This window comes from Anopheles funestus, chromosome 3RL (assembly GCF_943734845.2).
Source record: "Anopheles funestus chromosome 3RL, idAnoFuneDA-416_04, whole genome shotgun sequence".
NCBI lineage: Eukaryota > Metazoa > Arthropoda > Insecta > Diptera > Culicidae > Anopheles > Anopheles funestus.
The window spans coordinates 21,036,888-21,063,981 of NC_064599.1; the positions used below are offsets into that span (position 1 = coordinate 21,036,888).

The following is a 27,094-nucleotide window of genomic DNA, read 5'->3' on the forward strand; positions in this document are numbered from 1 at the left end:
TAGAAGTTATCTGAGAAACCAAGTTCCTTACCCTGTTTGAGAAAATGTAAAATTTTCCTCATTTTTGAGCAATGTAGCAAAATTTTTAAATGTGATATATTTGAATGCGAATTTGTTGCAATAAGTTTCTTTTCACTCAAATAATGCTTCAAATTAAAAAAAGAATAAAAAATCAGAAAAAAATTTTTTAAAAATTTTCAACTCGAAAATTTCATAAGGGGTACCCCTTGCCATTTTTTTGAGAAAATTTGGAAAAAAAAATTAAATTGATTTATTTTAATGCCAATTGGTTGCAATGTGTTTCTTTTCACTCAAGTAATGCTTTAAATAAAAAAAAGAGTCAAAAATAATAAAAAAATCAAAAAATTCAAAAAAATAAAAATTTACTAAGGCTCATTTTTGCACCAAGTTTTGGCTATAACTCGGTCGGTATCCAACGGATCGCCAATCTTTAACCTGTGGTCGGTAGATGGCACCAATGGCTACATTTTCTTCTTGGACGGACATGCCCTCAGATGTCTGTGTCAGAAGTTATTCGAGGAACCAAGTTCCATACCCTGTTCGAGAAAATGTAAAATCTTCTTCATTTTTGAGCAATTCAGCAAAATTTTTAAATGTGATATATTTGAATGCAAATTTGTAGCAATGTGTTTCTTTTCACTCAAATAATGCTTTAAATTAAAAATAGAATAAAAAATAAGAAAAAAATTTTAAAAAAATTTTCAACTCGAAAATTTCATAAGGCTTAACCCTTAGGTTTTTTTTGGGAAATTTTGCAAAAAATATTAAATTGATTTATTTTAATGCCAATTGGTTGCAATGTGTTTCTTTTCTTTCAAGTAATGCTTTAAATAAAAAAAAGAGTGAAAAATAATAAAAAAATCAAAAAATTCTAAAAAAATTGAAAATTTACCAAGGTTCATTTCTGCACCAAGTTTTGACTATAACTCGGTCGGTATCCAACGGATCGCCAATCTTTAACTTGTGGTCGGTAGATGGCACCAATGGCTAAATTTTCTTCTTGGACGGCCATGCCCTCAGATGTCTGTGTCAGACGTTATTCGAGGAACCAAGTTCCATACCCTGTTCGAGAAAATGTAAACTTTTCTTCATTTTTGCACCAAGTTTTGCCTATAACTCGGTCGGTATCCAACGGATCGCAAATCTTTAACTTGTGGTCGATAGATGGCACCAATGGCTACATTTTCTTCTTGGACGGACATGCCCTCAGATGTCTGTGCTAGAAGTTATTCGTGGAACCAAGTTCCATACCCTGTTCGAGAAAATGTAAAATTTTCTTCATTTTTGAGCAATTTAGCAAAATTTTTAAATGTGATATATTTGAATGCAAATTTGTAACAATGTGTTTCTTTTCACTCAAATAATGCTTTAAAATAAAACAAGAATAAAAAATCAGAAAAAAATTTAAAAAAATTTTTCAACTCAAAAATTTCATAAGGCTTACCCCTTAGGTTTTTTTTTGGGAAATTTTGCAAAAAAAATTAAATTGATTTATTTTAATGCCAATTGGTTGCAATGTGTTTCTTTTCACTCAAGTAATGCTTTAAATAAAAAAAAGAGTGAAAAATAATAAAAAATTCAAAAAATTCAAAAAAATGAAAATTTACCAATGTTCATTTTTGCACCAAGTTTTGACTATAACTCGGCCGGTATCCAACGGATCGCCAATCTTCAACCTGTGGTCGGTAGATGGCACCAATGGCTACATTTTCTTCTTGGACGGCCATGCTCTCAGATGTCTGTGTCAGAAGTTATTCGAGGAACCAAGTTCGAGAAAATGTAAACTTTTTTTCATTTTTGCACCAAGTTTTGCCTATAACTCGGTCGGTATCCAACGGATCGCCAATCTTCAACCTGTGGTCGGTAGATGGCACCAATGGCTACATTTTCTTCTTGGACGGCCATGCCCTCAGATGTCTGTGTCAGAAGTTATTCGAGGAACCAAGTTCCATACCCTGTTCGAGAAAATGTAAAATCTTCTTCATTTTTGAGCAATTCAGCAAAATTTTTAAATGTGATATATTTGAATGCAAATTTGTAGCAATGTGTTTCTTTTCACTCAAATAATGCTTCAAATTAAAAATAGAATAAAAAATCAGAAAAAAATTTAAAAAAAAATTTCAACTCGAAAATTTCAAAGGCTTACCCCTTAGGTTTTTTTTGGGAAATTTTGCAAAAAAAATTAAATTGATTTATTTTAATGCCAATTGGTTGCAATGTGTTTCTTTTCACTCAAGTAATGCTTTAAATAAAAAAAAGAGTGAAAAATAATAAAAAAATCAAAAAATTCTAAAAAAATTGAAAATTTACCAAGGTTCATTTCTGCACCAAGTTTTGACTATAACTCGGTCGGTATCCAACGGATCGCCAATCTTTAACTTGTGGTCGGTAGATGGCACCAATGGCTAAATTTTCTTCTTGGACGGCCATGCCCTCAGATGTCTGTGTCAGACGTTATTCGAGGAACCAAGTTCCATACCCTGTTCGAGAAAATGTAAACTTTTCTTCATTTTTGCACCAAGTTTTGCCTATAACTCGGTCGGTATCCAACGGATCGCCAATCTTTAACCTGTGGTCGGTAGATGGCACCAATGGCCACATTTTCTTCTTGGACGGCCATGCCCTCAGATGTCTGTGTCAGAAGTTATTCGTGGAACCAAGTTCCATACCCTGTTCGAGAAAATGTAAACTTTTCTTCATTTTTGCACCAAGTTTTGCCTATAACTCGGTCGGTATCCAACGGATCGCCAATCTTTGACCTGTGGTCGATAGATGGCACCAATGGCTACATTTTCTTCTTGGACGGCCATGCCCTCAGATGTCTATGCTAGAAGTTATCTGAGAAGCCAAGTTCCATACCCTGTTTGAGAAAATGTAAAATTTTCCTCATTTTTGCGCCAAGTTTTGGCTATAACTCGGTCGGTATCCAACGGATCGCCAATCTTTAAAATGTGGTCGATAGATGGTACTAATGGCTACATTTTCTTCTTGGACGGCCATGCCCTCAGATGTCTATGCTAGAAGTTATCTGAGAAACCAAGTTCCTTACCCTGTTTGAGAAAATGTAAAATTTTCCTCATTTTTGCGCCAAGTTTTGGCTATAACTCGGTCGGTATCCAACGGATCGCCAATCTTTAAAATGTGGTCAATAGATGGCACCAATGGCTACATTTTCTTCTTGGACGGCCATGCCCTCAGATGTCTATGCTAGAAGTTATCTGAGAAACCAAGTTCCATACCCTGTTTGAGAAAATGTAAAATTTTCCTCATTTTTGAGCAATGTAGCAAAATTTTTAAATGTGATATATTTGAATGCGAATTTGTTGCAATAAGTTTCTTTTCACTCAAATAATGCTTCAAATTAAAAAAAGAATAAAAAATCAGAAAAAAAAATTTTAAAAATTTTCAACTCGAAAATTTCATAAGGGGTACCCCTTGCCATTTTTTTGAGAAAATTTGGAAAAAAAATTAAATTGATTTATTTTAATGCCAATTGGTTGCAATGTGTTTCTTTTCACTCAAGTAATGCTTTAAATAAAAAAAAGAGTCAAAAATAATAAAAAAATCAAAAAATTCAAAAAAATAAAAATTTACTAAGGCTCATTTTTGCACCACGTTTTGGCTATAACTCGGTCGGTATCCAATGGATCGCCAATCTTTAACCTGTGGTCGATAGATGGCATCTGATGATTGTAATGAACTATTGTAATGAATTATTGTAATGAACTTTAGAAACTAGAATGAACTCGAACCGACGTTTGAATAAACAGTTGCAAACTGGAAGCCTTTTGAGTAACACGTATTTGCCTCCAACAGAATCCGAACCAGTCCGCTATCCCTTTTGCACTCAACATATGGTCCTTCGAACCGGATTAGCGTGCGCACGATTAAGTCACGAATAGTGTTATATCGTGTATTGAGTACATCGTGAATACGCTTAATCAGAGGAAAGTGTATCCTCTATTCCTGTTAGTGGTTGTGTTAACGTGTATAGCGAGGAAAGTGTATCCTGCTAGTGACGCCGTTAACGTTAAGCGAGGAAAGTGTATCCTCCGTTTCTTAGCAACACCGCGTATGTTTCTGTTGGAGAATAGAACGAGTACAGTGGGTTCTCGTGAACATTAGTGACACTGCGATTGTGAATGGTAGTCGTCATAAGCCAGGAAAGTGAATCCTGTATAAGTGTTAGGACAGGCGCGTCATTTGGTCCGTGTGATTCACCAGTAAGCGCCATTTCTTTGTATCAGATCTCAGTGCAAAGACCTTTTGCAGCGTAAGAGAGTAGGAAGCTCAAATAGAGTACGCTAAGAGTAATAAAACACTCTAACGAGCACCAGTATCAGAGAGAGAGAGATTTGTTCTCTATCATCATTAGTGCGTGAGTGCGTATTTCGAAAGTGTATAGCTAGCGCGAGAAGCAGAGAGGAGTGAACTTTGTGCGAAGTGATAGGCGTAGTGCGTATTGAGTACATCGCTCACTCATCGCTTGGTAGCAATATCGATACGAGATCCCGAGGGAGGAGATTTGAGATTAATACTCACACACATACTCAGTGCTAGCTGAACGAAGAGAGCTGAGTGACCGAGTAGTGATGGCCGAAAAGAAGCTAACGACGCAGGTGCGTAAGCGCCAAATTGCGTTAAATATGCTTAAAGGATTAGAAAAGTTTCGTGAAACTTATAGTCCAAGTGATGGTAGCGCAATCCATGAGGTAACGATCCGTCTTGAAATGGTGGAAAAGTGTAAAACGGATTTTGAAGCTACTATAACTAAAATAGCCGACTTAGATGAAGATCTAAAACCAGAGGTGTTAGAACCGTATTACGCGGAAGATGCAGACTTTTTCACTCGCTACTGTAAAGTAAAGGGCTTCTTGTTAAGCCTAGTGAAACAGGAACCCAACGATACACAAATGAACTTGTCAACTATGCTCGGTAGTACTGTGTGTGGAAATGGGCAAGGAAATCCTCATTTGCGTTTGCCGAAGATTGATTTGCCAGTGTTTGATGGAACAAGTACGAAATGGTTAACGTTTCGCGATCGGTTTGTGTCCATGATTCATGGGTCTTCGGATATACCACCGGTCATGAAATTGCAATATTTGCTCTCGTCGCTTAAGGGCGAAGCAGCCAAACATTTTGAGCATACAGCTATAACGGCCGACAATTATGCAATTACATGGACAGCACTGAAACAAAAGTACGATGATAAGAGAAGTTTGGTGAGAGAGTATTTTCGGGCGCTACAGTGCTTACCAGCAATGAAAAAGGAATGTGTCGAGGACTTAGTGCAGTTAGTGGAAGAATTCATCTGTCACGTGAAGGGTCTCAAGAGACTAGGTGAGCCAACTGAGCACTGGGACACTCCACTAACTAATATGCTATACACTAGACTGGACGATGCGACGTTATTAGCGTGGGAAATTCACTCCGCGGGGAGTGAAAGTGATGTATACAATGAATTGGTAGACTTTCTGCAAGCGAGAATTAAGATTCTCCAATCGCGAATACGGCATCAATCAACCCGTGGAACTGATCCTGGCAAGGTGGCCGGAGAGAGGGTCAGTGTGAAAGGTCGTCCCATCAAGGGATATGTAGCGGCGCATACTAACAGCCAACTTAAGGCCTACAAATGTTTAGTGTGCGGAGAAGATCATCCGATTTACAAGTGCCATCGGTTTTCAGCAGCAAGTGTGCAGGAAAGGTACAACATAGCGATGGCCAACAAGCTATGTTTCAACTGTTTACATGGAGGCCATGGCGCTCAAGGGTGCCGATCGAAAGTCATGTGCAGTAAATGCGGCAGACATCATCATACCATGCTGTGCCGAGGCAGAAAGGAAGAGACTGCAGAGTCTCCATCATCGTCTTCAGCATCGATTGCCGTAACGTGCAGTTCTGCATCCGCAGAGTCACGATCCATACAGTCCAAGGAAACGACCGTATTCCTGTCAACAGTTCAGGTTTGGATTGTTGACCATCGGGGAAGGAGAATCCTTGCAAGAGGATTGCTCGATAGCGGATCTCAGGCCAACCTTATGTCTGAGAGGATGTCGCAACAGTTGGGTTTGCCTCGTACTTCCGCAAATATACCAATTGGTGGTGTTGGCGGAGTGCAGACCAGAATACGACATAAGATGTCAGCAACGTTAACATCATTGCATTCCGGGTACGAGGTATCGCTGACGTTCCTCATCATCAAGAAGCCGACGGCTGATCTACCGAGAGCAGATGTGGATATTTCTGCATGGCGAATTCCATCGGACGTTAAGCTAGCTGATGCAACGTTTAACAAGGTAGGCAAGATAGACTTCATTCTTGGTGCTGAAGCTTTCTTTGCTTTTATTTTAGAAGGAAGAATCGCTCTGCCGAACAACCAACCGACGCTCATTGATACGAAATTTGGCTGGATAATCAGTGGAACGAGCGCTGTTAACGCATCGCATGAGGTCGTGTGTGCGACCACACTAGGCGAAGACGAAGAAAGACTTGATGATCTGCTGAAAACATTCTTCCAAACAGAAGATGTTATGGATCAAGACATCTTAAGCACCGAGGAGAGAGAGTGTGAAGAGTACTATCGAGAGACTACTACTCGAGACGGTGATGGTAAATATGTAGTACGTTTACCACTGAAGAGCGACCCGACAGAGATGCTAGGAGAATCGAGATCAATCGCGTTACGTCGATTTCTGGCCGTTGAAAGGAGGTTAGACAGAGAACCGGAGACGCGTAGAGCCTATGTGGCATTCATGCAAGAATATGAGGAACTAGGACACATGACCAAAATATGCCCGAGCGATGAAAAGGGATATTACCTTCCCCATCACCCAGTGTTCAAAAGGGAAAGCACAACGACGAAGTGTCGGGTGGTGTTCGATGCGTCGTGCAAAACCGCATCAGGTCGCTCGTTAAACGATATCATGAAAGTAGGACCTACGATTCAAGAAGATGCCTCATCCATTTTGACTAGGTTTCGAACCTATCCTATAGCTTTGGTTGGTGATGTGAAAATGATGTATCGTCAAGTATGGGTACACGAAAACGATCGCCATCTACAAAAGATTCTTTGGAGAACATCATCGTCAGAGCCGATAGCTGAATACAAAATGAACACCGTTACCTACGGAACCGCAGCAGCCCCATTTCTCGCCATTCGATCTTTAAAACAAGCTATGTTAGACTACCAATCAGATTATCCGATCGCATCAAGCCACTTTAAAGATTTTTACGTCGATGATTTGATATCTGGCGAGAGGGATGAAATTACGACGAGAAAGCTGAGACATCAAGTACAGGAGCTTTATTGAAAGTGTGGCTTTCAAGTTAGAAAGTGGGCCTCTAATGATTCAAAGGTTCTGGATGGTGTAGAATCACATAGCCTTGCGATACCGATTGCAGAAGCCGCATGCAATAAATCAATCATGACACTAGGTCTGGTCTGGGAGCCAAAGTCAGATATGCTTCGCATTAAGGTGCAGTTGGAGTCAGCTCATGGCAAAATAACAAAGAGAAAGATACTTTCATCCATAGCGAAGATACATGATCCAATAGGAGTTATAGATCCCATCAAAGCAACTGCTAAACAGATCATGCAAAAGGTCTGGAGCATGAAAAGAGAAGACGGTAGCAGTTGGAAATGGGATGAAGAATTGCCTTCGGGTCTGAGCGAAGAATGGCAAAGATTTTACGAGCAACTTGCAGTTCTGGAAGAGTTGAAAATACCCAGATTTGCCATGACAAACCCGTATCAAGAAGTGGAAATGCACATATTTTGTGATGCATCTGAACAAGGATATGGTGCATGTTGTTATCTTAGAAGTGTCGGGGCAGAAAACGCCGTTGTCACATGTTTGCTTGCTTCGAAATCCAAGGTAGCATCATTATCGGTCAAGCACACAATAGCACGTCTGGAGCTATGTGGCGCGTATCTGGCAACAAGGCTGTACAAGGTGGTTAGTGCAGCACTAAGCTTTACACAACGGGTGGTGTTTTGGACAGATTCTACGACAGTACTGCATTGGTTGAACTCGTCACCGAACTCGTGGAAGACGTTTGTGGCGAATAGAGTGTCCAAAATCCAGCAAACGACAAAGAGAGAGCAATGGAGACATGTGCCTGGGACCTGCAATCCTGCTGATCTTGTGTCACGAGGCATTCAACCGAATGCTATACTAGCAGAACAATTATGGTGGCATGGGCCACAGTGGTTAAAACAGTCTGAGGAGTTTTGGCCACAGACAGCTACATTGCGGAAGGATTGTGAAACCGCATCTTATGAGAGGAAGTCGAAGACAGTATGTGTGACTGTGAAACAAGAACCTCATAAGCTGTTCTTGTTATATTCATCATACAACAAACTACGAAGAGTGGTAGCCGTGTGGATGAAATATTTTCGCAAGCTGCAAGGAAAGCCAACTGAAGGTTGGTGGCTTTCAACTGAAGACCTGAGGTCAGCTGACCGATCAATTTGCCGATTAGCACAGAGAGATGTCTTCCAAGCAGAGATACACGATCTACAAAAAGGAAGACAAGTGTCCAATTCATCAACCATGAAGTGGCTGAATCCCATACTGTATTCCGATGGTGTTATTCGGGTTGGAGGACGTTTGGAAAATTGGAAGAAACATCACGAAGTGAAGCATCCAGCTATCGTTCACGGCGCTCATCCTCTTGCGCGGTTACTTGCAGCCCACTATCATCAAACGCTTCTACATGCTGGGCCACAACTTATGAATTGTGTGATGCGAAACAAGTATTGGGTAGTAGGAGGGCGACAAGTTGCGAGAAAGGTGTTTCGCGAATGCGTTAATTGTTTCCGATGTAAGCCAGTAACATTGGAACAACCGATGGCCGATTTACCAGCTGCGAGAGTGAATCAAGCGAGAGCTTTTAGTATTACCGGAGTCGACTATTGTGGTCCGATATACGTTAAGGGTTCACATAGAAGAGCAGTCCCTAGAAAATCATTTGTTTCAGTTTTCGTTTGTTTCGTTACACATGCAATACCGATATAAAATAGATTAGAACTCATTTAAACTTAAATTTTTACATGAATTATTAGGATAAGTTGAACTGAACCGAATATGCATGAAATACTAAATTAGCTAGTTAGTCTATTAAAATACAACAGATTGTATTTTGGTGGCCGGAATGATGATTGTAATGAACTATTGTAATGAATTATTGTAATGAACTTTAGAAACTAGAATGAACTCGAACCGACGTTTGAATAACCAGTTGCAAACTGGAAGCCTTTTGAGTAACACGTATTTGCCTCCAACAGAATCCGAACCAGTCCGCTATCCCTTTTGCACTCAACAGCATCAATGGCTACATTTTCTTCTTGGACGGACATGCCCTCAGATGTCTATGCTAGAAGTTATCTGAGAAGCCAAGTTCCATACCCTGTTTGAGAAAATGTAAAATTTTCCTCATTTTTGCGCCAAGTTTTGGCTATAACTCGGTCGGTATCCAACGGATCGCCAATCTTTAAAATGTGGTCGATAGATGGTACTAATGGCTACATTTTCTTCTTGGACGGCCATGCCCTCAGATGTCTATGCTAGAAGTTATCTGAGAAACCAAGTTCCTTACCCTGTTTGAGAAAATGTAAAATTTTCCTCATTTTTGAGCAATGTAGCAAAATTTTTAAATGTGATATATTTGAATGCGAATTTATTGCAATAAGTGTCTTTTCACTCAAATAATGCTTCAAATTAAAAAAAGAATAAAAAATCAGAAAAAAAAATTTTAAAAATTTTCAACTCGAAAATTTCATAAGGGGTACCCCTTGCCATTTTTTTGAGAAAATTTGGAAAAAAAATTAAATTGATTTATTTTAATGCCAATTGGTTGCAATGTGTTTCTTTTCACTCAAGTAATGCTTTAAATAAAAAAAAGAGTCAAAAATAATTAAAAAATCAAAAAAATCAAAAAAATTAAAATTTACTAAGGCTCATTTTTGCACCAAGTTTTGGCTATAACTCGGTCGGTATCCAATGGATCGCCAATCTTTAACCTGTGGTCGATAGATGGCATCAATGGCTACATTTTCTTCTTGGACGGACATGCCCTCAGATGTCTATGCTAGAAGTTATCTGAGAAGCCAAGTTCCATACCCTGTTTGAGAAAATGTAAAATTTTCCTCATTTTTGCGCCAAATTTTGGCTATAACTCGGTCGGTATCCAACGGATCGCCAATCTTTAAAATGTGGTCGATAGATGGTACTAATGGCTACATTTTCTTCTTGGACGGCCATGCCCTCAGATGTCTATGCTAGAAGTTATCTGAGAAACCAAGTTCCTTACCCTGTTTGAGAAAATGTAAAATTTTCCTCATTTTTGAGCAATGTAGCAAAATTTTTAAATGTGATATATTTGAATGCGAATTTGTTGCAATAAGTTTCTTTTCACTCAAATAATGCTTCAAATTAAAAAAAGAATAAAAAATCAGAAAAAAAAAATTTAAAAATTTTCAACTCGAAAATTTCATAAGGGGTACCCCTTGCCATTTTTTTGAGAAAATTTGGAAAAAAAATTAAATTGATTTATTTTCATGCCAATTGGTTGCAATGTGTTTCTTTTCACTCAAGTAATGCTTTAAATAAAAAAAAGAGTCAAAAATAATAAAAAAATCAAAAAATTCAAAAAAATAAAAATTTACTAAGGCTCATTTTTGCACCAAGTTTTGGCTATAACTCGGTCGGTATCCAACGGATCGCCAATCTTTAACCTGTGGTCGATAGATGGCACCAATGGCTACATTTTCTTCTTGGACGGACATGCCCTCAGATGTCTATGCTAGAAGTTATCTGAGAAGCCAAGTTCCATACCCTGTTTGAGAAAATGTAAAATTTTCCTCATTTTTGCGCCAAGTTTTGGCTATAACTCGGTCGGTATCCAACGGATCGCCAATCTTTAAAATGTGGTCGATAGATGGTACTAATGGCTACATTTTCTTCTTGGACGGCCATGCCCTCAGATGTCTATGCTAGAAGTTATCTGAGAAACCAAGTTCCTTACCCTGTTTGAGAAAATGTAAAATTTTCCTCATTTTTGAGCAATGTAGCAAAATTTTTAAATGTGATATATTTGAATGCGAATTTGTTGCAATAAGTTTCTTTTCACTCAAATAATGCTTCAAATTAAAAAAAGAATAAAAAATCAGAAAAATTTTTTTTAAAAATTTTCAACTCGAAAATTTCATAAGGGGTACCCCTTGCCATTTTTTTGAGAAAATTTGGAAAAAAATTAAATTGATTTATTTTAATGCCAATTGGTTGCAATGTGTTTCTTTTCACTCAAGTAATGCTTTAAATAAAAAAAAGAGTCAAAAATAATTAAAAAATCAAAAAATTCAAAAAAATAAAAATTTACTAATGCTCATTTTTGCACCAAGTTTTGGCTATAACTCGGTCGGTATCCAACGGATCGCCAATCTTTAACCTGTGGTCGATAGATGGCACCAATGGCTACATTTTCTTCTTGGACGGACATGCCCTCAGATGTCTATGCTAGAAGTTATCTGAGAAGCCAAGTTCCATACCCTGTTTGAGAAAATGTAAAATTTTCCTCATTTTTGCGCCAAGTTTTGGCTATAACTCGGTCGGTATCCAACGGATCGCCAATCTTTAAAATGTGGTCGATAGATGGTACTAATGGCTACATTTTCTTCTTGGACAGCCATGCCCTCAGATGTCTATGCTAGAAGTTATCTGAGAAACCAAGTTCCTTACCCTGTTTGAGAAAATGTAAAATTTTCCTCATTTTTGAGCAATGTAGCAAAATTTTTAAATGTGATATATTTGAATGCGAATTTGTTGCAATAAGTTTCTTTTCACTCAAATAATGCTTCAAATTAAAAAAAGAATAAAAAATCAGAAAAAAATTTTTTAAAAATTTTCAACTCGAAAATTTCATAAGGGGTACCCCTTGCCATTTTTTTGAGAAAATTTGGAAAAAAATTAAATTGATTTATTTTAATGCCAATTGGTTGCAATGTGTTTCTTTTCACTCAAGTAATGCTTTAAATAAAAAAAAGAGTCAAAAATAATTAAAAAATCAAAAAATTCAAAAAAATAAAAATTTACCAAGGTTCATTTTTGCACCAAGTTTTGCCTATAACTCGGTCGGTATCCAACGGATCGCCAATCTTTAACCTGTGGTCGATAGATGGCACCAATGGCTACATTTTCTTCTTGGACGGACATGCCCTCAGATGTCTATGCTAGAAGTTATCTGAGAAGCCAAGTTCCATACCCTGTTTGAGAAAATGTAAAATTTTCCTCATTTTTGCGCCAAGTTTTGGCTATAACTCGGTCGGTATCCAACGGATCGCCAATCTTTAAATTGCGGTCAATAGATGGTACTAATGGCTACATTTTTTTCTTGGACGGACATGCCCTCAGATGTCTATGCTAGAAGTTATTCGAGGAACCAAGTTCCATACCCTGTTCGAGAAAATGTAAACTTTTCTTCATTTTTGCACCAAGTTTTGCCTATAACTCGGTCGGTATCCAACGGATCGCCAATCTTCAACCTGTGGTCGGTAGATGGCACCAATGGCTACATTTTCTTCTTGGACGGCCATGCCCTCAGATGTCTGTGTCAGAAGTTATTCGTGGAACCAAGTTCCATACCCTGTTCGAGAAAATGTAAAATTTTCTTCATTTTTGAGCAATTCAGCAAAATTTTTAAATGTGATATATTTGAATGCAAATTTGTAACAATGTGTTTCTTTTCACTCAAATAATGCTTTAAATTAAAAATAGAATAAAAAATCAGAAAAAAATTTAAAAAAAATTTTCAACTCGAAAATTTCAAAGGCTTACCCCTTAGGCTTTTTTTGGGATATTTTGCAAAAAAATTTAAATTGATTTATTTTAATGCCAATTGGTTGCAATGTGTTTCTTTTCACTCAAGTAATGCTTTAAAAAAAAAAAAAGAGTGAAAAATAATAAAAAAATCAAAAAATTCAAAAATTTAAAAATTTACCAAGGTTCATTTTTGCACCATGTTTTGACTATAACTCGGTCGATATCCAACGGATCGCCAATCTTTAACCGGTGGTCGATAGATGGCACCAAGGGCTACATTTTCTTCTTGGACGGCCATGCTCTCAGATGTCTGTGCCAGAAGTTATTCGAGGAACCAAGTTCCATACTCTGTTCGAGAAAATGTAAACTTTTCTTCATTTTTGCACCAAGTTTTGTCTATAACTCAGTCGGTATCCAACGGATCGCCAATCTTTAACTTGTGGTCGGTAGATGGCACCAATGGCTACATTTTCTTCTTGGACGGCCATGCCCTCAGATGTCTGTGTCAGAAGTTATTCGAGGAACCAAGTTCCATACTCTGTTCGAGAAAATGTAAAATTTTCTTCATTTTTCCACCAAGTTTTGCCTATAACTCGGTCGGTATCCAACGGATCGCAAATCTTTAACTTGTAGTCGGTAGATGGCACCAAGAGCCACATTTGCTTCTTGGACGGCCATGCCCTCAAATGTCTGTGCCAGAAGTTATTCGAGGAACCAAGTTCCATACCCTGTTCGAGAAAATGTAAAACTTTCTTCATTTTTGAGCAATTCAGCAAAATTTTTAAATGTGATATATTTGAATGCAAATTTGTAACAATGTGTTTCTTTTCACTCAAATAATGCTTTAAAATAAAACAAGAATAAAAAATCAGAAAAAAATTTAAAAAAATTTTTCAACTGAAAAATTTCATAAGGCTTACCCCTTACGTTTTTTTTGGGAAATTTTGCAAAAAAAAATAAATTGATTTATTTTAATGCCAATTGGTTGCAATGTGTTTCTTTTCACTCAAGTAATGCTTTAAATAAAAAAAAGAGTGAAAAATAATAAAAAAATCAAAAAATTCTAAAAAAATTGAAAATTTACCAAGGTTCATTTTTGCACCAAGTTTTGACCATAACTCGGTCGGTATCCAACGGATCGCCAATCTTTAACTTGTGGTCGGTAGATGGCACCAATGGCTAAATTTTCTTCTTGGACGGCCATGCCCTCAGATGTCTGTGTCAGACGTTATTCGAGGAACCAAGTTCCATACCCTGTTCGAGAAAATGTAAACTTTTCATCATTTTTGCACCAAGTTTTGCCTATAACTCGGTCGGTATCCAACGAATCGCCAATCTTTAACCTGTGGTCGGTAGATGGCACCAATGGCTACATTTTCTTCTTGGACGGCCATGCCCTCAGATGTCTGTGTCAGAAGTTATTCGTGGAACCAAGTTCCATACCCTGTTCGAGAAAATGTAAACTTTTCTTCATTTTTGCACCAAGTTTTGCCTATAACTCGGTCGGTATCCAACGGATCGCCAATCTTTGACCTGTGGTCGATAGATGGCACCAATGGCTACATTTTCTTCTTGGACGGACATGCCCTCAGATGTCTATGCTAGAAGTTATCTGAGAAGCCAAGTTCCATACCCTGTTTGAGAAAATGTAAAATTTTCCTCATTTTTGCGAAAATGTTTTGGCTATAACTCGGTCGGTATCCAACGGATCGCCAATCTTTAACCTGTGGTCGATAGATGGTACTAATGGCTACATTTTCTTCTTGGACGGCCATGCCCTCAGATGTCTATGCTAGAAGTTATCTGAGAAACCAAGTTCCTTACCCTGTTTGAGAAAATGTAAAATTTTCCTCATTTTTGCACCAAGTTTTGCCTATAACTCGGTCGGTATCCAACGGATCGCCAATCTTTAAAATGTGGTCAATAGATGGCACCAATGGCTACATTTTCTTCTTGGACGGCCATGCCCTCAGATGTCTATGCTAGAAGTTATCTGAGAAACCAAGTTCCTTACCCTGTTTGAGAAAATGTAAAATTTTCCTCATTTTTGAGCAATGTAGCAAAATTTTTAAATGTGATATATTTGAATGCGAATTTGTTGCAATAAGTTTCTTTTCACTCAAATAATGCTTCAAATTAAAAAAAGAATAAAAAATCAGAAAAAAATTTTTTAAAAATTTTCAACTCGAAAATTTCATAAGGGGTACCCCTTGCCATTTTTTTGAGAAAATTTGGAAAAAAAAATTAAATTGATTTATTTTAATGCCAATTGGTTGCAATGTGTTTCTTTTCACTCAAGTAATGCTTTAAATAAAAAAAAGAGTCAAAAATAATAAAAAAATCAAAAAATTCAAAAAAATAAAAATTTACTAAGGCTCATTTTTGCACCAAGTTTTGGCTATAACTCGGTCGGTATCCAATGGATCGCCAATCTTTAACCTGTGGTCGATAGATGGCACCAATGGCTACATTTTCTTCTTGGACGGACATGCCCTCAGATGTCTATGCTAGAAGTTATCTGAGAAGCCAAGTTCCATACCCTGTTTGAGAAAATGTAAAATTTTCTTCATTTTTGCGCCAAGTTTTGGCTATAACTCGGTCGGTATCCAACGGATCGCCAATTTTTAAAATGTGGTCGATAGATGGTACTAATGGCTACATTTTCTTCTTGGACGGCCATGCCCTCAGATGTCTATGCTAGAAGTTATCTGAGAAACCAAGTTCCTTACCCTGTTTGAGAAAATGTAAAATTTTCCTCATTTTTGAGCAATGTAGCAAAATTTTTAAATGTGATATATTTGAATGCGAATTTATTGCAATAAGTTTCTTTTCACTCAAATAATGCTTCAAATTAAAAAAAGAATAAAAAATCAGAAAAAATTTTTTTAAAAATTTTCAACTCGAAATTTTCATAAGGGGTACGCCTTGCCATTTTTTTGAGAAAATTTGGAAAAAAAATTAAATTGATTTATTTTAATGCCAATTGGTTGCAATGTGTTTCTTTTCACTCAAGTAATGCTTTAAATAAAAAAAAGAGTCAAAAATAATTAAAAAATCAAAAAATTCAAAAAAATAAAAATTTACTAAGGCTCATTTTTGCACCAAGTTTTGGCTATAACTCGGTCGGTATCCAACGGATCGCCAATCTTTAACCTGTGGTCGGTAGATGGCACCAATGGCTACATTTTCTTCTTGGACGGACATGCCCTCAGATGTCTGTGTCAGAAGTTATTCGAGGAACCAAGTTCCATACCCTGTTCGAGAAAATGTAAAATCTTCTTCATTTTTGAGCAATTCAGCAAAATTTTTAAATGTGATATATTTGAATGCAAATTTGTAGCAATGTGTTTCTTTTCACTCAAATAATGCTTTAAATTAAAAATAGAATAAAAAATAAGAAAAAAATTTTAAAAAAATTTTCAACTCGAAAATTTCATAAGGCTTAACCCTTAGGTTTTTTTTGGGAAATTTTGCAAAAAATATTAAATTGATTTATTTTAATGCCAATTGGTTGCAATGTGTTTCTTTTCTTTCAAGTAATGCTTTAAATAAAAAAAAGAGTGAAAAATAATAAAAAAATCAAAAAATTCTAAAAAAATTGAAAATTTACCAAGGTTCATTTCTGCACCAAGTTTTGACTATAACTCGGTCGGTATCCAACGGATCGCCAATCTTTAACTTGTGGTCGGTAGATGGCACCAATGGCTAAATTTTCTTCTTGGACGGCCATGCCCTCAGATGTCTGTGTCAGACGTTATTCGAGGAACCAAGTTCCATACCCTGTTCGAGAAAATGTAAACTTTTCTTCATTTTTGCACCAAGTTTTGCCTATAACTCGGTCGGTATCCAACGGATCGCAAATCTTTAACTTGTAGTCGGTAGATGGCACCAAGAGCCACATTTGCTTCTTGGACGGCCATGCCCTCAAATGTCTGTGCTAGAAGTTATTCGAGGAACCAAGTTCCATACCCTGTTCGAGAAAATGTAAAACTTTCTTCATTTTTGAGCAATTCAGCAAAATTTTTAAATGTGATATATTTGAATGCAAATTTGTAACAATGTGTTTCTTTTCACTCAAATAATGCTTTAAAATAAAACAAGAATAAAAAATCAGAAAAAAATTTAAAAAAATTTTTCAACTCAAAAATTTCATAAGGCTTACCCCTTAGGTTTTTTTTTGGGAAATTTTGCAAAAAAATTAAATTGATTTATTTTAATGCCAATTGGTTGCAATGTGTTTCTTTTCACTCAAGTAATGCTTTAAATAAAAAAAAGAGTGAAAAATAATAAAAAATTCAAAAAATTCAAAAAAATGAAAATTTACCAATGTTCATTTTTGCACCAAGTTTTGACTATAACTCGGCCGGTATCCAACGGATCGCCAATCTTCAACCTGTGGTCGGTAGATGGCACCAATGGCTACATTTTCTTCTTGGACGGCCATGCTCTCAGATGTCTGTGTCAGAAGTTATTCGAGGAACCAAGTTCGAGAAAATGTAAACTTTTTTTCATTTTTGCACCAAGTTTTGCCTATAACTCGGTCGGTATCCAACGGATCGCCAATCTTCAACCTGTGGTCGGTAGATGGCACCAATGGCTACATTTTCTTCTTGGACGGCCATGCCCTCAGATGTCTGTGTCAGAAGTTATTCGAGGAACCAAGTTCCATACCCTGTTCGAGAAAATGTAAAATCTTCTTCATTTTTGAGCAATTCAGCAAAATTTTTAAATGTGATATATTTGAATGCAAATTTGTAGCAATGTGTTTCTTTTCACTCAAATAATGCTTTAAATTAAAAATAGAATAAAAAATCAGAAAAAAATTTAAAAAAAAATTTCAACTTGAAAATTTCAAAGGCTTACCCCTTAGGTTTTTTTTGGGAAATTTTGCAAAAAAAATTAAATTGATTTATTTTAATGCCAATTGGTTGCAATGTGTTTCTTTTCACTCAAGTAATGCTTTAAATAAAAAAAAGAGTGAAAAATAATAAAAAAATCAAAAAATTCTAAAAAAATTGAAAATTTACCTAGGTTCATTTCTGCACCAAGTTTTGACTATAACTCGGTCGGTATCCAACGGATCGCCAATCTTTAACTTGTGGTCGGTAGATGGCACCAATGGCTAAATTTTCTTCTTGGACGGCCATGCCCTCAGATGTCTGTGTCAGACGTTATTCGAGGAACCAAGTTCCATACCCTGTTCGAGAAAATGTAAACTTTTCTTCATTTTTGCACCAAGTTTTGCCTATAACTCGGTCGGTATCCAACGGATCGCCAATCTTTAACCTGTGGTCGGTAGATGGCACCAATGGCCACATTTTCTTCTTGGACGGCCATGCCCTCAGATGTCTGTGTCAGAAGTTATTCGTGGAACCAAGTTCCATACCCTGTTCGAGAAAATGTAAACTTTTCTTCATTTTTGCACCAAGTTTTGCCTATAACTCGGTCGGTATCCAACGGATCGCCAATCTTTGACCTGTGGTCGATAGATGGCACCAATGGCTACATTTTCTTCTTGGACGGACATGCCCTCAGATGTCTATGCTAGAAGTTATCTGAGAAGCCAAGTTCCATACCCTGTTTGAGAAAATGTAAAATTTTCCTCATTTTTGCGCCAAGTTTTGGCTATAACTCGGTCGGTATCCAACGGATCGCCAATCTTTAACCTGTGGTCGATAGATGGCACCAATGGCTACATTTTCTTCTTGGACGGACATGCCCTCAGATGTCTATGCTAGAAGTTATCTGAGAAGCCAAGTTCCATACCCTGTTTGAGAAAATGTAAAATTTTCTTCATTTTTGCGCCAAGTTTTGGCTATAACTCGGTCGGTATCCAACGGATCGCCAATTTTTAAAATGTGGTCGATAGATGGTACTAATGGCTACATTTTCTTCTTGGACGGCCATGCCCTCAGATGTCTATGCTAGAAGTTATCTGAGAAACCAAGTTCCTTACCCTGTTTGAGAAAATGTAAAATTTTCCTCATTTTTGAGCAATGTAGCAAAATTTTTAAATGTGATATATTTGAATGCGAATTTATTGCAATAAGTTTCTTTTCACTCAAATAATGCTTCAAATTAAAAAAAGAATAAAAAATCAGAAAAAATTTTTTTAAAAATTTTCAACTCGAAAATTTCATAAGGGGTACGCCTTGCCATTTTTTTGAGAAAATTTGGAAAAAAAATTAAATTGATTTATTTTAATGCCAATTGGTTGCAATGTGTTTCTTTTCACTCAAGTAATGCTTTAAATAAAAAAAAGAGTCAAAAATAATTAAAAAATCAAAAAATTCAAAAAAATAAAAATTTACTAAGGCTCATTTTTGCAGCAAGTTTTGGCTATAACTCGGTCGGTATCCAACGGATCGCCAATCTTTAACCTGTGGTCGGTAGATGGCACCAATGGCTACATTTTCTTCTTGGACGGACATGCCCTCAGATGTCTGTGTCAGAAGTTATTCGAGGAACCAAGTTCCATACCCTGTTCGAGAAAATGTAAAATCTTCTTCATTTTTGAGCAATTCAGCAAAATTTTTAAATGTGATATATTTGAATGCAAATTTGTAGCAATGTGTTTCTTTTCACTCAAATAATGCTTTAAATTAAAAATAGAATAAAAAATAAGAAAAAAATTTTAAAAAAATTTTCAACTCGAAAATTTCATAAGGCTTAACCCTTAGGTTTTTTTTGGGAAATTTTGCAAAAAATATTAAATTGATTTATTTTAATGCCAATTGGTTGCAATGTGTTTCTTTTCTTTCAAGTAATGCTTTAAATAAAAAAAAGAGTGAAAAATAATAAAAAAATCAAAAAATTCTAAAAAAATTGAAAATTTACCAAGGTTCATTTCTGCACCTAGTTTTGACTATAACTCGGTCGGTATCCAACGGATCGCCAATCTTTAACTTGTGGTCGGTAGATGGCACCAATGGCTAAATTTTCTTCTTGGACGGCCATGCCCTCAGATGTCTGTGTCAGACGTTATTCGAGGAACCAAGTTCCATACCCTGTTCGAGAAAATGTAAACTTTTCTTCATTTTTGCACCAAGTTTTGCCTATAACTCGGTCGGTATCCAACGGATCGCAAATCTTTAACTTGTAGTCGGTAGATGGCACCAAGAGCCACATTTGCTTCTTGGACGGCCATGCCCTCAAATGTCTGTGCTAGAAGTTATTCGAGGAACCAAGTTCCATACCCTGTTCGAGAAAATGTAAAACTTTCTTCATTTTTGAGCAATTCAGCAAAATTTTTAAATGTGATATATTTGAATGCAAATTTGTAACAATGTGTTTCTTTTCACTCAAATAATGCTTTAAAATAAAACAAGAATAAAAAATCAGAAAAAAATTTAAAAAAATTTTTCAACTCAAAAATTTCATAAGGCTTACCCCTTAGGTTTTTTTTTGGGAAATTTTGCAAAAAAAATTAAATTGATTTATTTTAATGCCAATTGGTTGCAATGTGTTTCTTTTCACTCAAGTAATGCTTTAAATAAAAAAAAGAGTGAAAAATAATAAAAAATTCAAAAAATTCAAAAAAAATGAAAATTTACCAATGTTCATTTTTGCACCAAGTTTTGACTATAACTCGGCCGGTATCCAACGGATCGCCAATCTTCAACCTGTGGTCGGTAGATGGCACCAATGGCTACATTTTCTTCTTGGACGGCCATGCTCTCAGATGTCTGTGTCAGAAGTTATTCGAGGAACCAAGTTCGAGAAAATGTAAACTTTTTTTCATTTTTGCACCAAGTTTTGGCTATAACTCGGTCGGTATCCAACGGATCGCCAATCTTCAACCTGTGGTCGGTAGATGGCACCAATGGCTACATTTTCTTCTTGGACGGCCATGCCCTCAGATGTCTGTGTCAGAAGTTATTCGAGGAACCAAGTTCCATACCCTGTTCGAGAAAATGTAAAATCTTCTTCATTTTTGAGCAATTTAGCAAAATTTTTAAATGTGATATATTTGAATGCAAATTTGTAGCAATGTGTTTCTTTTCACTCAAATAATGCTTTAAATTAAAAATAGAATAAAAAATCAGAAAAAAATTTAAAAAAAAATTTCAACTTGAAAATTTCAAAGGCTTACCCCTTAGGTTTTTTTTGGGAAATTTTGCAAAAAAAATTAAATTGATTTATTTTAATGCCAATTGGTTGCAATGTGTTTCTTTTCACTCAAGTAATGCTTTAAATAAAAAAAGAGTGAAAAATAATAAAAAAATCAAAAAATTCTAAAAAAATTGAAAATTTACCAAGGTTCATTTCTGCACCAAGTTTTGACTATAACTCGGTCGGTATCCAACGGATCGCCAATCTTTAACTTGTGGTCGGTAGATGGCACCAATGGCTAAATTTTCTTCTTGGACGGCCATGCCCTCAGATGTCTGTGTCAGACGTTATTCGAGGAACCAAGTTCCATACCCTGTTCGAGAAAATGTAAACTTTTCTTCATTTTTGCACCAAGTTTTGCCTATAACTCGGTCGGTATCCAACGGATCGCCAATCTTTAACCTGTGGTCGGTAGATAGCACCAATGGCCACATTTTCTTCTTGGACGGCCATGCCCTCAGATGTCTGTGTCAGAAGTTATTCGTGGAACCAAGTTCCATACCCTGTTCAAGAAAATGTTAACTTTTCCTCATTTTTGCACCAAGTTTTGCCTATAACTCGGTCGGTATCCAACGGATCGCCAATCTTTGACCTGTGGTCGATAGATGGCACCAATGGCTACATTTTCTTCTTGGACGGACATGCCCTCAGATGTCTATGCTAGAAGTTATCTGAGAAGCCAAGTTCCATACCCTGTTTGAGAAAATGTAAAATTTTCCTCATTTTTGCGCCAAGTTTTGGCTATAACTCGGTCGGTATCCAACGGATCGCCAATCTTTAAAATGTGGTCGATAGATGGTACCAATGGCTACATTTTCTTCTTGGACGGCCATGCCCTCAGATGTCTATGCTAGAAGTTATCTGAGAAACCAAGTTCCTTACCCTGTTTGAGAAAATGTAAAATTTTCCTCATTTTTGCGCCAAGTTTTGGCTATAACTCGGTCGGTATCCAACGGATCGCCAATCTTTAAAATGTGGTCAATAGATGGCACCAATGGCTACATTTTCTTTTTGGACGGCCATGCCCTCAGATGTCTATGCTAGAAGTTATCTGAGAAACCAAGTTCCTTACCCTGTTTGAGAAAATGTAAAATTTTCCTCATTTTTGAGCAATGTAGCAAAATTTTTAAATGTGATATATTTGAATGCGAATTTGTTGCAATAAGTTTCTTTTCACTCAAATAATGCTTCAAATTAAAAAAAGAATAAAAAATCAGAAAAAAAAATTTTAAAAATTTTCAACTCGAAAATTTCATAAGGGGTACCCCTTGCCATTTTTTTGAGAAAATTTGGAAAAAAATTAAATTGATTTATTTTAATGCCAATTGGTTGCAATGTGTTTCTTTTCACTCAAGTAATGCTTTAAATAAAAAAAAGAGTCAAAAATAATAAAAAAATCAAAAAATTCAAAAAAATAAAAATTTACTAAGGCTCATTTTTGCACCACGTTTTGGCTATAACTCGGTCGGTATCCAATGGATCGCCAATCTTTAACCTGTGGTCGATAGATGGCATCAATGGCTACATTTTCTTCTTGGACGGACATGCCCTCAGATGTCTATGCTAGAAGTTATCTGAGAAGCCAAGTTCCATACCCTGTTTGAGAAAATGTAAAATTTTCCTCATTTTTGCGCCAAGTTTTGGCTATAACTCGGTCGGTATCCAACGGATCGCCAATCTTTAAAATGTGGTCGATAGATGGTACTAATGGCTACATTTTCTTCTTGGACGGCCATGCCCTCAGATGTCTATGCTAGAAGTTATCTGAGAAACCAAGTTCCTTACCCTGTTTGAGAAAATGTAAAATTTTCCTCATTTTTGAGCAATGTAGCAAAATTTTTAAATGTGATATATTTGAATGCGAATTTATTGCAATAAGTTTCTTTTCACTCAAATAATGCTTCAAATTAAAAAAAGAATAAAAAATCAGAAAAAAAATTTTTAAAAATTTTCAACTCGAAAATTTCATAAGGGGTACCCCTTGCCATTTTTTTGAGAAAATTTGGAAAAAAAATTAAATTGATTTATTTTAATGCCAATTGGTTGCAATGTGTTTCTTTTCACTCAAGTAATGCTTTAAATAAAAAAAAGAGTCAAAAATAATAAAAAAATCAAAAAATTAAAAAAAATTAAAATTTACTAAGGCTCATTTTTGCACCAAGTTTTGGCTATAACTCGGTCGGTATCCAATGGATCGCCAATCTTTAACCTGTGGTCGATAGATGGCATCAATGGCTACATTTTCTTCTTGGACGGACATGCCCTCAGATGTCTATGCTAGAAGTTATCTGAGAAGCCAAGTTCCATACCCTGTTTGAGAAAATGTAAAATTTTCCTCATTTTTGCGCCAAGTTTTGGCTATAACTCGGTCGGTATCCAACGGATCGCCAATCTTTAAAATGTGGTCGATAGATGGTACTAATGGCTACATTTTCTTCTTGGACGGCCATGCCCTCAGATGTCTATGCTAGAAGTTATCTGAGAAACCAAGTTCCTTACCCTGTTTGAGAAAATGTAAAATTTTCCTCATTTTTGAGCAATGTAGCAAAATTTTTAAATGTGATATATTTGAATGCGAATTTGTTGCAATAAGTTTCTTTTCACTCAAATAATGCTTCAAATTAAAAAAAGAATAAAAAATCAGAAAAAATTTTTTTAAAAATTTTCAACTCGAAAATTTCATAAGGGGTACCCCTTGCCATTTTTTTGAGAAAATTTGGAAAAAAATTAAATTGATTTATTTTAATGCCAATTGGTTGCAATGTGTTTCTTTTCACTCAAGTAATGCTTTAAATAAAAAAAAGAGTCAAAAATAATAAAAAAATCAAAAAATTCAAAAAAATAAAAATTTACTAATGCTCATTTTTGCACCAAGTTTTGGCTATAACTCGGTCGGTATCCAACGGATCGCCAATCTTTAACCTGTGGTCGATAGATGGCACCAATGGCTACATTTTCTTCTTGGACGGACATGCCCTCAGATGTCTATGCTAGAAGTTATCTGAGAAGCCAAGTTCCATACCCTGTTTGAGAAAATGTAAAATTTTCCTCATTTTTGCGCCAAGTTTTGGCTATAACTCGGTCGGTATCCAACGGATCGCCAATCTTTAAATTGCGGTCAATAGATGGTACTAATGGCTACATTTTTTTCTTGGACGGACATGCCCTCAGTTGTCTATGCTAGAAGTTATCTGAGAAACCAAGTTCCTTACCCTGTTTGAGAAAATGTAAAATTTTCCTCATTTTTGAGCAATGTAGCAAAATTTTTAAATGTGATATATTTGAATGCGAATTTGTTGCAATAAGTTTCTTTTCACTCAAATAATGCTTCAAATTAAAAAAAGAATAAAAAATCCGAAAAAAAAAATTTTAAAAATTTTCAACTCGAAAATTTCATAAGGGGTACCCCTTGCCATTTTTTTGAGAAAATTTGGAAAAAAAATTAAATTGATTTATTTTCATGCCAATTGGTTGCAATGTGTTTCTTTTCACTCAAGTAATGCTTTAAAAAAAAAAGAGTCAAAAATAATAAAAAAATCAAAAAATTCAAAAAAAATAAAAATTTACTAAGGCTCATTTTTGCACCAAGTTTTGGCTATAACTCGGTCGGTATCCAACGGATCGCCAATCTTTAACCTGTGGTCGATAGATGGCACCAATGGCTACATTTTCTTCTTGAACGGACATGCCCTCAGATGTCTATGCTAGAAGTTATCTGAGAAGCCAAGTTCCATACCCTGTTTGAGAAAATGTAAAATTTTCCTCATTTTTGAGCAATGTAGCAAAATTTTTAAATGTGATATATTTGAATGCGAATTTGTTGCAATAAGTTTCTTTTCACTCAAATAATGCTTCAAATTAAAAAAAGAATAAAAAATCAGAAAAAAATTTTTTAAAAATTTTCAACTCGAAAATTTCATAAGGGGTACCCCTTGCCATTTTTTTGAGAAAATTTGGAAAAAAATTAAATTGATTTATTTTAATGCCAATTGGTTGCAATGTGTTTCTTTTCACTCAAGTAATGCTTTAAATAAAAAAAAGAGTCAAAAATAATAAAAAAATCAAAAAATTCAAAAAAATAAAAATTTACTAAGGCTCATTTTTGCACCAAGTTTTGGCTATAACTCGGTCGGTATCCAACGGATCGCCAATCTTTAACCTGTGGTCGATAGATGGCACCAATGGCTACATTTTCTTCTTGGACGGACATGCCCTCAGATGTCTATGCTAGAAGTTATCTGAGAAGCCAAGTTACATACCCTGTTTGAGAAAATGTAAAATTTTCCTCATTTTTGCGCCAAGTTTTGGCTATAACTCGGTCGGTATCCAACGGATCGCCAATCTTTAAAATGTGGTCAATAGATGGTACTAATGGCTACATTTTTTTCTTGGACGGCCATGCCCTCAGATGTCTATGCTAGAAGTTATCTGAGAAACCAAGTTCCTTACCCTGTTTGAGAAAATGTAAAATTTTCCTCATTTTTGAGCAATGTAGCAAAATTTTTAAATGTGATATATTTGAATGCGAATTTGTTGCAATAAGTTTCTTTTCACTCAAATAATGCTTCAAATTAAAAAAAGAATAAAAAATCAGAAAAAAAATTTTTAAAAATTTTCAACTCGAAAATTTCATAAGGGGTACCCCTTGCCATTTTTTTGAGAAAATTTGGAAAAAAATTAAATTGATTTATTTTAATGCCAATTGGTTGCAATGTGTTTCTTTTCACTCAAGTAATGCTTTAAATAAAAAAAAGAGTCAAAAATAATAAAAAAATCAAAAAATTCAAAAAAAATAAAAATTTACTAAGGCTCATTTTTGCACCAAGTTTTGGCTATAACTCGGTCGGTATCCAACGGATCGCCAATCTTTAACCTGTGGTCAATAGATGGCACCAATGGCTACATTTTCTTCTTGGACGGACATGCCCTCAGATGTCTATGCTAGAAGTTATCTGAGAAGCCAAGTTCCATACCCTGTTTGAGAAAATGTAAAATTTTCCTCATTTTTGCGCCAAGTTTTGGCTATAACTCGGTCGGTATCCAACGGATCGCCAATCTTTAACCTGTGGTCGATAGATGGTACTAATGGCTACATTTTCTTCTTGGACGGCCATGCCCTCAGATGTCTATGCTAGAAGTTATCTGAGAAACCAAGTTCCTTACCCTGTTTGAGAAAATGTAAAATTTTCCTCATTTTTGAGCAATGTAGCAAAATTTTTAAATGTGATATATTTGAATGCGAATTTGTTGCAATAAGTTTCTTTTCACTCAAATAATGCTTCAAATTAAAAAAAGAATAAAAAATCAGAAAAAAAATTTTTAAAAATTTTCAACTCGAAAATTTCATAAGGGGTACCCCTTGCCATTTTTTTGAGAAAATTTGGAAAAAAATTAAATTGATTTATTTTAATGCCAATTGGTTGCAATGTGTTTCTTTTCACTCAAGTAATGCTTTAAATAAAAAAAAGAGTCAAAAATAATAAAAAAATCAAAAAATTCAAAAAAATAAAAATTTACTAAGGCTCATTTTTGCACCAAGTTTTGGCTATAACTCGGTCGGTATCCAACGGATCGCCAATCTTTAACCTGTGGTCGATAGATGGCACCAATGGCTACATTTTCTTCTTAGACGGACATGCCCTCAGATGTCTATGCTAGAAGTTATCTGAGAAGCCAAGTTCCATACCCTGTTTGAGAAAATGTAAAATTTTCCTCATTTTTGCGCCAAGTTTTGGCTATAACTCGGTCGGTATCCAACGGATCGCCAATCTTTAAAATGTGGTCAATAGATGGTACTAATGGCTACAGTTTTTTCTTGGACGGCCATGCCCTCAGATGTCTATGCTAGAAGTTATCTGAGAAACCAAGTTCCTTACCCTGTTTGAGAAAATGTAAAATTTTCCTCATTTTTGAGCAATGTAGCAAAATTTTTAAATGTGATATATTTGAATGCGAATTTGTTGCAATAAGTTTCTTTTCACTCAAATAATGCTTCAAATTAAAAAAAGAATAAAAAATCAGAAAAAAATTTTTAAAAATTTTCAACTCGAAAATTTCATAAGGGGTACCCCTTGCCATTTTTTTGAGAAAATTTGGAAAAAAAATTAAATTGATTTATTTTAATGCCAATTGGTTGCAATGTG

At 35.8% G+C, this 27,094-nt stretch overlaps 1 long non-coding RNA gene across 1 annotated transcript in view; it reads right to left on the minus strand.

The window, feature by feature from the left end:
- Positions 1-26,727, minus strand: part of LOC125770105 (uncharacterized) — a 38,666-nt gene extending 11,939 nt beyond the window's left edge. The window contains exons 1-4 of the long non-coding RNA XR_007419145.1: positions 22,447-26,727; positions 20,462-20,639; positions 17,233-17,410; positions 1,698-1,875 (exon numbers count right to left, since the gene is read on the minus strand). This is a non-coding gene — a long non-coding RNA (uncharacterized LOC125770105). The remainder of the gene's footprint in view (positions 1-1,697; positions 1,876-17,232; positions 17,411-20,461; positions 20,640-22,446) is intronic.
- Between the last annotated feature and the right edge of the window lie 367 nt (positions 26,728-27,094).